The sequence below is a fragment of the Zea mays genome, chromosome 6, assembly GCF_902167145.1.
Source record: "Zea mays cultivar B73 chromosome 6, Zm-B73-REFERENCE-NAM-5.0, whole genome shotgun sequence".
Lineage (NCBI taxonomy): Eukaryota > Viridiplantae > Streptophyta > Magnoliopsida > Poales > Poaceae > Zea > Zea mays.
In genome coordinates this window covers 127898568-127910640 of record NC_050101.1, presented here as the reverse complement: position 1 = coordinate 127910640, position 12073 = coordinate 127898568, and positions in this window count along the sequence as shown.

The following is a 12073-nucleotide window of genomic DNA, read 5'->3' as shown; positions in this document are numbered from 1 at the left end:
CCGAAGCCAGAAGAGGAAGGCCCCTAGTCCAACACTCCAAGAGGAAGAGTTAGACCAAGAAATCAGAAACATGGAGATAATCCATCAGCAAGTGCAAAGGAAGAAGGAGAAGATGGCCCGACTGGCTGATCTTCAAAGGCAAATCGACGAAGCCACTGAAGAAGTACGTCATCTTGCTCAAGACGAGCAAGATCGAAGGCTCCAACACAGGGAACTTCATCAAGAGGGCTTGTTCAACGATGATGGATGGTATGATGATTTTAATTATGATACCTTTACTTTTGATGATGCTTCTCCCTTGGCAGCAGAACTGCAGGCTATCCCATGGCCCCCATCATACAAGCCACCTCAGCTCTCCATGTATGATGGGCATTCAGACCCGAAGCAGTTTTTAATGAGTTATGAAGCAACTATATCTTCATACGGAGGCAATGCAGCTGTCATGGCCAAGTCCTTTGTCATGGCAGTTCGGAATGTGGCCCAAACGTGGTATTCTTCTCTTCGGCCAGGAACTATTACTTCATGGCAGAAGCTCAAGGATATGCTAGTGACAAGTTTCCAGGGTTTTCAGATGAAGCCAGTCACAGCTCAAGCTCTGTTTCAATGCACACAAGATCATGAGGAGTATCTCTAGGCATACGTTCGAAGGTTTTTGCATCTGAGAGCACAAGCGCCTACAGTGCCCAATGAAATTGTCATTGAGGCCATGATCAAGGGGCTTCGTCCAGGACCTACTGCCCAGTATTTTGCTAGAAAGCCTCCACAGACTTGGGAGAAGCTGCTCCAGAAGATGGATGAGTACATCCGAGCTGACAATGACTTCCGCCAAAGAAGGGAGGAAGCATACAGGTTCTCTGAAATGACCAGGGGCTTCGGAGGAAGAATCCACCAGGTCAATTCACAACTCTACTCAGAGTGATGACAAAGGAAGTCAACAACAGAGGCCACAGTATTCCTCGCAAGCTTCAGGGCAGCAACAAAGCTCTTTTCGGCCGCCAGCTCCAAGAGGCAGAGGCGCCAGGGGCTTCGGAGGAAGGTTTGGGGATCAGCCTAGAAAAATTTATTGCTTATTCTATGGTGAGGACAAGGGCCATACTACAAGGATGTGCCATGTCACCATTCAGAAACAAAAGGAAATAGCAGAAGCCGCAACTCAGCAGAACCAGCCGAAGCAGGTCATGCATACTGCTTCGTATCACTCACCCTACATACCAGAGTATGTGGGTAACCATCCTGCAGCTTCTGTTGCTTCGGCTAGCCAGCCACAGGCATCTTGGCCACAGCCTCCACCTCAGCCACCACTACAACCTGCATATTCACGAGGCCAGCAGCTAGAAGGGAGCCAACAGACCAATCACCAGCGAGATTTCACGGAGGAGTCCGAAGCTCGCACAATCAACAGTACTGTGCCAGAATCGAAACATATCTATTGAGAGATGTCCTACCCCTGAAACAGTTTTTACATTCATTGTCATTTTCTTTTTTAATAAGGAACAATTATTGTAAACCTAGTTTTCTTGCCATTTTCAATTTCTTGTAATAGCTTCGTTCTTGCCACAGTGATATATATCTTCTCCACAGACTCACGAAGTCCAAAAATCGCTGAAGCTCAAAAGTCGTTCCTAAGGGAACGCGGGGCTAAAAATCACATTGCAAGTACCACCGAAGCTACAAAAAAGTCGTTCCTAAGGAACACAGCGTAAGTTTGCCGAAGCTACAAAAAGTCGTTCCTAAGGGAGCGCAGTGTAAGTTTTCTGCTCAAAAGTCGTTCCAAAGGGAATGCAGAGCCAAATACCGCCGAAATATAAGGCGAAGCGCGAAAAGTCAACGCGAATACCGCCGAAATAGAAGGCGAAGAAGTTCAAAAGATGTTCCTTAGTGAATGCAGAACTTACAGCGAAAAGTCAGCGCTGATACACCGAAAAATAAGCGGTGAAGCCGAAAAATAAGCGGCAAAGAGATTGTGTATTCCACTATGGGGGTGTCAGTGTGTGTCTTCGACATAAATATCATTTCGCATAACATAACATCATACATCATATTGCATCAATGGCACAAGAAGGGGATACAATGTTGATCTTCGGAGAATGCTTCGAAAAAGTGAAATTGTGCTAAGGCACAAAATAAGTTTTGAAGAAGTACAACTTCATCAGCTCTGATGTGGAGGAAGAAATCTATTGTTTACGAAGCATTAATGTTTTTACGACGCTTGGAGGATTTTTTACGAAGCATAAAAGCTCTTCTTTACGAAGCATGAAAAGAAGGGAAGGTGTTTTTTCGCCGAAGGCTCAAAAACGGTATGTACATAAAAGTTTCATGCATCACAAAGAACTAAATTACAAACCATTCATATATTACATTCAAACTTATAAGCACCAAATATTACAAACATAGTTCAGCAAATGTTACATTAATATTCTAGAAATGTTTTTACAAATAGCTAATCTTCTTCCTTCAGGACCTTTTCTGCAGCTTCGGTTAGTAATTTGGTGACAACTTCGTCTACAATAGCTTCGGCCATATTAATAATTTCTATTGCTTTCTTTGTCTCTGGGTTGGCCAGTGGGTTGAATGGCTCTAGGGGAGGAGATAGTTCAGCTGCGGTAGAAGACACAAATTAGTTCGAAGTCACAAAAATAGACAACAAAGTTAAAAGTCATTAAGTAATACCTATCCGTCTTTCGAGCTCCGCAGCTTTTTCAGCTGCTTTGGCTGCTTCTCGAGTGTCATGAATATCTTTTTCGCTCTTTTTCATTATTTCATGGACCATCCCTCGGCCGCCATTTTCCCAGATATCAGTGAAAAGTTTTCCACCTATTGAGCTTGCTTCGGCCGAAGGGTCCTTCGTATCGTCAATAGAGAAGGCAGCTTCGGTTTGGGCCAAAGTTTTAACATATTCGCACCCTGCCTTCTCCAAAATAGATGCAACTCCCCTCGCACCAGAGAAGGCACAGACGTCCCCGCGGTCACTCAAAATTTCTTCAAAGGCTTCGGCCTCACCGCTGATCCACTCAATTACGCCCTCAGGATCGCCCAGTATGAAGTTGTCTTCACTTGAGTACGCGCCTACGTTGGTGAAGCTAGTTTTTATCTTTTTTACACATTCCACAGATTTTTCAAAAAATCTTTCTTTCGATGAGCGAAGTTCTGCAACTGTTTTTTCACAATAATTTTTTCAGTACTCACTGGCATCTCGTTCGGCTTCGGCAACATCACATTTTAATTTGGCTTCAGCCAGCTGTTTCCGAAGGTCTTCAATTTCACTTTTCTGAGCTTCAGCTTGGGCTTTGGAAGTAGCCTCGTCTTCTTTTATTTTGTTCACTAATGAAATTAATATCTTATCTTTTTCAAGACCTTCGTTCCTTAGTTCAATTACTTCTGAACGAAGGTTGTTCAGAGCTATAGTGCATCCTTCGTCTTCGATATTTTTCTGTGCCCTGAGGGCATTGCTAAGGATCAAGCCCTGCAAAAGAAGCATAGTATTAAGTACAAATAAATGAAATAATTCATTTTTTAAAATACAAAAATTGATTTACACACCTTTATGCTGTTATATGCTAAACTGTCGGCCAATTCATCTTTCGACAGTACTGAAAGCCTATCTTCTAATGTCGAGAATCCGAAGCTTCTGCTCATCTCCCGGCAGACATATATCTCCTTGCTGTCTGGGAGACAATACAAGAAATCCTCTTCTCCGCTGCCGTTGAAAACTAATGTCCCCTTTGGATATTTCAGCTTCTGGGCATAGTGTTGAGCTTCTCGTTCTTCTTATTTAGAGAGCTTTTTCCCCAAAGCATGACGGATGATATATTCAATATTTTCTTTCAAAGCTTTGGGACCAGACACGGGAGTTTTCTCAGGCAAACTCTGTTCTGTAACCTCTTCTTCAGCGGCTTTCTCTTCGAATTCTGAAGGTTGTTCATCAGCAGGCACTGAAGGCCCGGCTTCGACACTAGCTTGGCTCATTGCACCTTCAACTTCGGCCGGTCTTGTTTCGGCTTCGATTTGTATTTTCGAAGCCTCGGCAATTTTCCCTGAAGGAATAGAACTTGAAGCCTTTATCGTCTCCAGCACATCTAGCACATTGGCCATCCTTTTTCTCTTGGGGGTCACCGCAAGACCTTTTTGTGCCTGCGATATTGTTACTTCTACCGAAGGGCTTAAAACTTTTAATGTTTTTGTCCCTTCGACTCTTGTCTCCTCAATATTATCAGTCTTCGGCTCAGCTAATTTGGCTGAGGGTGCCTTTGGCATTGCAGCCAGCTCTTCAATTTTCTGTGTAGGAGGAGTAGGTTCTTTAACTTCAACAATTGCAGAAGTTTCCCCGCCAAACTCAGGCACTGTGGCCGGTTCAATGTAACGCGGTCGGTGGGTAAGGACCTTAAAATTTTTCCTCTTCAGCGCAGCCTCGCTTGGAGCAGCCGAAGCAGCAACCTTTCCAGAAGTTGCACCTTTTCTTTTCTACCCCCGCGACGGGTAGCGATAGTCAGGGTACACAAATCCAATAGCATCAAAAACCCTATTTAGTCTTTTCTTTTTTCGGCTCCCAAAGGCCACAGATAGTGCATTATCTTCAGACTTGGAGTATGCTCCAAGTAGCTCATCACTAGTATTTTCAACACACTTCAGCCAGTCATCGTCTGGTTCGACAAACTGGTCTCCAAACCTGAAGGTGTATTTCAATCGAACCAAACCACCTTCGCTAGGGTTAGTGATTGTTTCTTTTGGCATTTCCCAGCTGTCTATCAGTGGCCATATCCTGTAGGCTACATGCTCTTGTACTAAGTCTCTTGTCCCAATAAAAGAGCAAACTGTGCTGAAGGCCCTTCGGCATGCTTCGGCTGCCTCATCAATTTCTACCTTCGGCTTTCGGAGACCGAAGCGGGACCAGGTGGGTCGCATGATGATTTCTTTAACATCTTCTCTCGCCTTCAAATCATTTTTCACGTAAAACCATTCTTCCATCCAGGCCCCGGACCACCTCTTCCGAAACGTTGGCACCGGGTAGCTTGCGCCAGAGCGAGCAACGAAGCTATAGCATCCAAAATTGTTATGATATTGTTCTTTACCCCAGGGCTTCATCTTGTACGAAAGTTCATGCATGCTGCAAAAACATCTTGCACTTGGCTCTAGACCTTGACTCCTCACAGCCCAGACGAAGATCCCCATTCTAATAACTGCTTCGGGAGTAATCTGATGAAGGAAAATCTGGTACGTCTTTAAAACTTCAACCACAAATATGCTCAACGGGAACCGAAGTCCAACTTTGAAGAAGCTTCAGTAGATTACAACTTCGTTTTCTTCGGGAGCAGGAACGAGTTTGTCTACATCAGCCCTCACAATAGACTTATCTCGAAAATACCTTCCTCTTATATTATCAAGATGACTCTGTTTGATAGTTGATTTCCCGAAGACTGCATGACTTGGTCGCCAGGGCCGATTTTTAGAGTCTTCGCATCCACTTTCCATATCATAGCTGTCGCTATCATCAGTGTCTTCAGATAAGCCTTCTAGTATCTCTTTAGTTATCTTCTCTGTATTTGTTTTTGCAATTGACTCAATGAATCCGGCAGTCTTCTCCTCAAGGAGCTTCTCCTCTTCGCTCAACTTCGTCTCAGCAACAACTTTTTTATCTTGAGACATCTTTTCTTCGGGTATGATGAAAACACGTCCTTAAAATCGAAGCTAAGGGAGTCTGAGAAACTAAGCAGGCGGTGGCAAGCAAGAGCTAAAAACTGAGTAAACAAAACAAGTGGCAAGTAGCGTACCAAATGTGCTCAGGGTGAGTTCCTATTTATACGATCGACGCGCTCCAAGTTGGAGGGTCCCGTTTGTCATTGACTATTGCTATTCTAGCAAAGGGAAGGTGTTTTTTCGGACCTTCGGCTTAGGGCCTTCGTCCATATCGCAATCTGAATTCGTTATTCTAACAAATTAATATTGCGAGGGGCTACTGTTGGGGGGCCTTCGTCTTTCGAAGGTCCTCAAAAACATGATTTAACAATGTTTCCGGAGTGTAATACCTGAACAGGTACCTTCGGACTCGGATCAGAACCACAGTGTGAGAAGCACGAACAATACGAAGGTTGATGCAGCGCCGAAGCTACGCGCAAGGGAGCTTCGGCATGACAGCAGGAAAGTGAACCGACTTAAAGGGGAAAAGGCTATTTAGACCTCCATGAATTACCTTATAGTCATTAGCAAATGTAAAGGGCATAGATGTAATTTCACATGGGCTACGTCCCGTGCCTATAAATAGATGAACAATACCCCCGTACTGTTCATGCTTACTTGGCATTTTGCTTTTGCGTCACACTCGTACCTTTGCTTTCTGTCAAGCCGAAGATATCAAATGTAATTCAATATTGTTCTTATATTAATTTGCGATTATATGTTAAGAAATATATGTGATAATGCTATTGTTTATACTGTTTCTTATGCTTTACATGCTCCATTCATTGTTAAATTTTATACATATATGTATGTTGAGATCATGAAGGTATGTCCTTCATGACCTTCGTCCGAAGATCATTATATCCTTGGGGAAATAATGCTTCGAAGGACGAAGGGCATTAACAAGTAACCTGTTTTTGGTGTTGTCTTGTTCTCAATTTATAGCATTTGAGAGCAAGTCCCCAATAATGATGTTGCGCACATGTTCATCGGCATACCATACAATGGAGTTTGTGAGAACCCTTTGCAGCCGATGTTTTTGGTGAGGTAGGTTTGACCACGACTTTGTGTGATGGGAAACTAGAAACAACATATTTTCTATTGTATGTGTGAGTTTCCTCTATTACCCCTATGCGTTGTTGTAATTGATTTCCTTGTAAATCTATGTACTGTTTAAGGGATTGGATGTCGTTAGATTTACTCACATTAGGGTTTTGCGATGAAGGTAGGAGATATGTCATCTCGATCTCCCCTTGCTGGACAATCCTCTAGTGTCGGTCTACCTTGAAGTGCACCATATATTTTTTGCCTCCTCACGCTCCTGGGCTTGTCGTTGCTTTATGTAATCTTCAAATTGTTGTTGATCTTCAGTCGACGTACTCTCTAGAGTCGGCTTCATGATGTTGCTTGGAGAAACTTTGGTGTGATCTTTAGAACCGGCTATTTAGGAGGTCGATTTTTAGTAGATATAGACACCCTTGTCCTCAGCGGAGTCATCAAAAAGTGTGTTGGCTCCAATTCGAGGCCAAACACTAGGGGTGAACCTCCTAGCAGTGCTCTCTGTGGGAGCGCGGACGTTCCACGTCCTAGAGCCAGACGGTCAGTGACCTCACTGTACGAGCGCCTCCTTTCTACACGGCGTCGGATGGTTCGCACGCAGGGCCAAACGGTCCACAACGGCGCAGAGCGTCTTCTTCGCAGAAAGAACCCTAGATCTTGTGAAAGCTCTCTTGTTGGTTTTGGTGGTTTGGATGACAACACATTTAAAGAACTGATAGATGTGTTAAGTGTTGGACATGTGCTTAGTGTAAAGCTTGTAAAGTTCACACAAGTGTTCAAGAGTGATGGTCCAAAGGTTTAGTTGATTATGGTTGTGGACATCACAAGTGAAGAACATTGCCTATGTGAGACTTGGTGTGCATATCTTGGAAACAAGTGCTCAAGACAAGGATGGAGGCAAGAAGATCTTTGAGGTATCGAGTGCACGGAAGAAGGTCAAGGAAGCCGAGGAACCCAAAGCCAAGGGTGAAGAAGAAGACTTGCAAAGTCAAGGATTGATCGAGTTGAGAAAAGATATGGTGCATCACGAATCACTATCTAAGGACATGACTTACAACCAATGAGGTAACATCTATGGTTATGTGGTGTAAGTTATAAGGCTCAAGATCAAGCTCAAGACATAGAGCAAGGTCACTAGGAGGAGTAGTATCAAAGCCAGATCCTGGAAGCAATCCGTCGGAGGAGTCAGTGGAGCTCTCCTCGGAGTCCCACTCTCTCCCAACATGCACCTCACCACCCTCCTTCTTGTGTAAGTACTTCTTCTTCTCCATCTTATTCTTCCCTTCTTGTCCTTGTCCCTATCAGTAGCATATGGACATTTTGCAATATAGTGACTAAACTTACAACACCAATTGCAAACCCTCTTGGAATGGGGTTTGTACTCCTTCCCCTTCCTTTGCTTAAGGATTTGTCGAAAGCTCTTGATGATTAGAGCCATTTCCTCATGGTCAATCTTGGAGGTGTCGATTTGAAGCCCCTTGCTTGGTGTGGTTTCGTCATTCTTTTCCTTCTTTGTCTTGAATGCAACGGGTGGTAGCTCAGGAATGAGGGTAACACCATGATCCATGTTTCTAATGTGCTTGGAGTCTTTTACCATAAGTTTAAATCTCACAAACTTACTGATCACCTCATCGGGAAACATCTTTTCGTACCTAGGATTTTCACGAATTAATTGAATTTGTGTCGGATTATGAAAAACCAGTGACTTTAGAATGAGCTTGATGACTTCATGATCGTCCCACTTGGTGCTCTAGAGGTTGAAGACTTGGTTCACCATCATCTTGAGCCAGTTGTACATGCTTTGTGGCTCTTCTCCTTTGTGAGGATGAACCGTTCGAGCTCTCCCTCAATCATCTCCCTCTTGGTGATCATGGTGACCTTTTCACCATTGTATGTCGTCTTGAGCACATCCCAAATCTCCTTTGTGCTCTTCAATCCTTGCACCATGTTATACTCTTCCTTACACAAAGAAGCATGGAGTATGGTGGTGGCTTGAGAGTTGAAATGTTAGATTTGGGTGACCTCGTTTGAATCATAGTCTTCCTCTCCAACCTGTGGACCTGTGCACCAAACTCAACAATATCCCAAATACTTTTGTGGAGTGAGGTTAGATGATGCCTCATTTTATCACTCCACATAGCATAATCATCTCCATCAAATTGAGGTGGTTTGCCTAATGGAACCAAAAGTAATTGTGTGCTTTTTGGAATGCAAGGGTAACGGGATGGAATTTTGTTACTCTTTTTGCGCTCGTTGCTCTTGGAGGAGGCTAATCCAGCATCCAATGTCGATGGCGCTAAGGAGTCAGTCTCGTAGTAGACCACTTTCTTCATTTTCTTCTTCTTTTTCTCGCCTTTCTTCTTATGTGACATGGTGGAACCGTTGGACTCTTTTTTTATCTCCTTGTTCTTGTGCTTGTCGTGGAATCTTGATCTCACCCGATGTCACCTTGTCTTCGAGCTTGGGTCCCGATGTCAACTTCTCGTTCTTGGCGTGTTCACTTGACATCACTTCAATTTGTTAGACTCTAATGAAGTGCTGGGATCTAATACCAATTGAGAGTCGCCTATAGGGGGTGAATAGGTGAAACCTAAAAATTATAAACTTTGAACACAAACTTCACCGAAAGTTAGCGTTAGAACGAGAATTTATGAAATCGGAGTGCAGAAGATAGGTCTTCTTGCCATGAGATGCTCAATCCATGCAGATAACTTTGGTAGCAAACTCAAAATTAATATCAAGCAAGAGAACTAGTGAGAGAGGGGACAGGAAGAAGCAAATTGCAAAGAGTGATCAATGCAAAGACACGGTGATTTGTTTCCCGAGGTTCCACCACTAGGCAGATCTGGTGACCAGGAATCACGGGGGGATTGGAGGGGATTGAGGGGGAAATTAGTTCATTTCCCCCTCAATCCCCTCCAATCCCCCACGATCCCCTTGTCACCAAATCAACCCTTAAGAGTGTATGTCCCCATTGAGAAGTCCACAAAGGATGTCTCTCTTTCAACCCTTTCCCTCTCTTAAATTGTCACGGAGACCAGTTGAGCTTGGTTCACTATCTCGATGACACCAATTCCTGCGAGGGCCTCCACACAAAGCATGAGAGCCTCTTAGCTCACTTTACAATTAAGAGAATGAAAGAGAAAGAGAGAAGAACAATCAAAGCTCAAATGATCACAAGACCTTGCAACACTCGAATGCGCTAACCGCTATGTCTCTCAATCACAAATCGATGAAATGTGGTGCAGGAATGGCTTTGAATGTGTGCAGATATTGCCCTTTAATGTTTGGTAGGTTGGGAGGGGTCTTGTGTCTTCAATGTGCTGGTTGGGAGGTATTTATAGTCCCCAACTACTTAAATAGCCATTGGAGAAAAGCTGGCAAAACTGCTTAGCCGGGTAGTGCATGGGATCGTGAACATTACCTATCTGGTCGACATTGCATAGTGAACAGTATGTGTGCAGGTGACCGTTCTGGATCTGTAGGTAGCCATTGGTCCCCTGTTAGACGGTCCGGTGCGCCACCAGACGGTCCAGTTTGCCATGCCGAATTTTCCCGAAGCAAGCATGTTCACTATAATTCACACTGAATGGTCTGGTGTGCCAGCAGACAGTGAATAGTACATGTTCGGTGTGCCAACAGGAACCGGACTATCACTGGTTGAGTTCAAGTCCTTGAACCAGATGGTTCGGTGCACCACCAGACAATCCAGTGAGCTTCTGCCCAGCAGCCCATTTTCCCTCATTTCTTCAAATCTTTTTAGCTATCTTTGAGGGTGTTCCTATGACTTAGACAAACATATGTCGTGACAATCCAACTATTCTAAGTCATGGTTTTTGAATTTTTTGCTCTCTCCAACTTAAAAACTTGTTTTAACTCAAACTTCGCTCCAAAACTGTGTTTATGTAAACCTGAGCTTTCCAACCACCTTAGACGTGTCAAATAAGTTCCTAGGGGGTGTATGCAACTTATCCAAAGTGTGAAACTAGGTATTCTTTACATTCTCAAAATTTACCCCTTTTTGGTTGGTTTTGAGATGTTTCTGGCTTTGAACTGAGTTGAGTGTACTTATGCACCTGTGAATCAAAGACTAGGAAAACTAATTAGCCCATAAGGTTGTGATGGTAACGAAGCACCAGAACTAATTATAGAAAATGGTTAAGGTCATTTCCCTTTCAACTATTCATAGTTAAAATCACATATTACACATCAGTTCATAGATTAAGATCACATATCACAATAAAAATCTCATATTACACATCACGGTCCACAATAAAATCTTAGATTATAGATCACGTCATCCTAGACTAGTTCACATATTAATAAGTTTGAGCTGATGCAATGGATGCCTCATTAAAAACTTATCTAGGTAAAACTCACACCTCATGAGAAACCCTAGATAGGAAAAGAGTAACCTAGCAACACAAAAACTTATGAGGTCTTACTCCCATAGGAACACAAAAACTTTTGTATGCATCAATTTTTTAGTTGGATGAGTTCAAAAAAGAGATTGCATTTCTAAAATCTTCAAGGTAAGGTTTTATTTCCTCAAATGTGGCAAGCACAACAAGGTTAATGATATGGCATACACAACATTGATGTAATAACAAAGGACCAACATAACCAGATAGCAAAGGTGTAAGGTGGTCCATTTATCTTGTGTTAGCATATGCATTATCTAAGGTAATGGAGAAAACCTTATTATTTAATTCATATTCTTCAACAACTGCATAAATCCTCTCTGCAATGTTGTTGCCAGAGTGGGATCAATCAATGAGACGCATAGCAAGAATCCTTTTTTAAGTGCCAATTGAAAGGGAAATGTGCCCTTGGGCTATTTCTATATTGTTTTGGTGATTAGATGCACAACACACTATGTGCGAACTAACATAATGTTGAGCGAAGGAATATCTAGATGGATCAAGTGAAGGTAAGTTATAGACACTCAATCAATTATTTTATGTGCTAAACATGCTTGTCTAAGTCCAGGAACTCAATTAAGTCAAGTTCAAAAGGAGTTCAGCTGAAACAGCTAGTGGAGCACTAGCTGCGGGTGCACCGGACACTGTTCGGTGTGCACCGAACATTGTCTAGTGCCCTGGATGGCTCCGAGATGAACTCTCTGCTATCAGGAATCGCCGAGGACGCCACAGCTAAAATTCACCGGACTGTCCCGTGAGCCAACAACGACCGCGTCAACGGTCGGTAGCGCGATCAACAGGCGATGCGTGGCCTGAGCCAACGGCCACTAGGCCGCACCGGACTGTCCGGTGTGCACCAGACAGTGTTCGGTGTGCCAAGAGGACTAAGGGCTCAACGATCGGCTTTGCCAAAGAAGGAA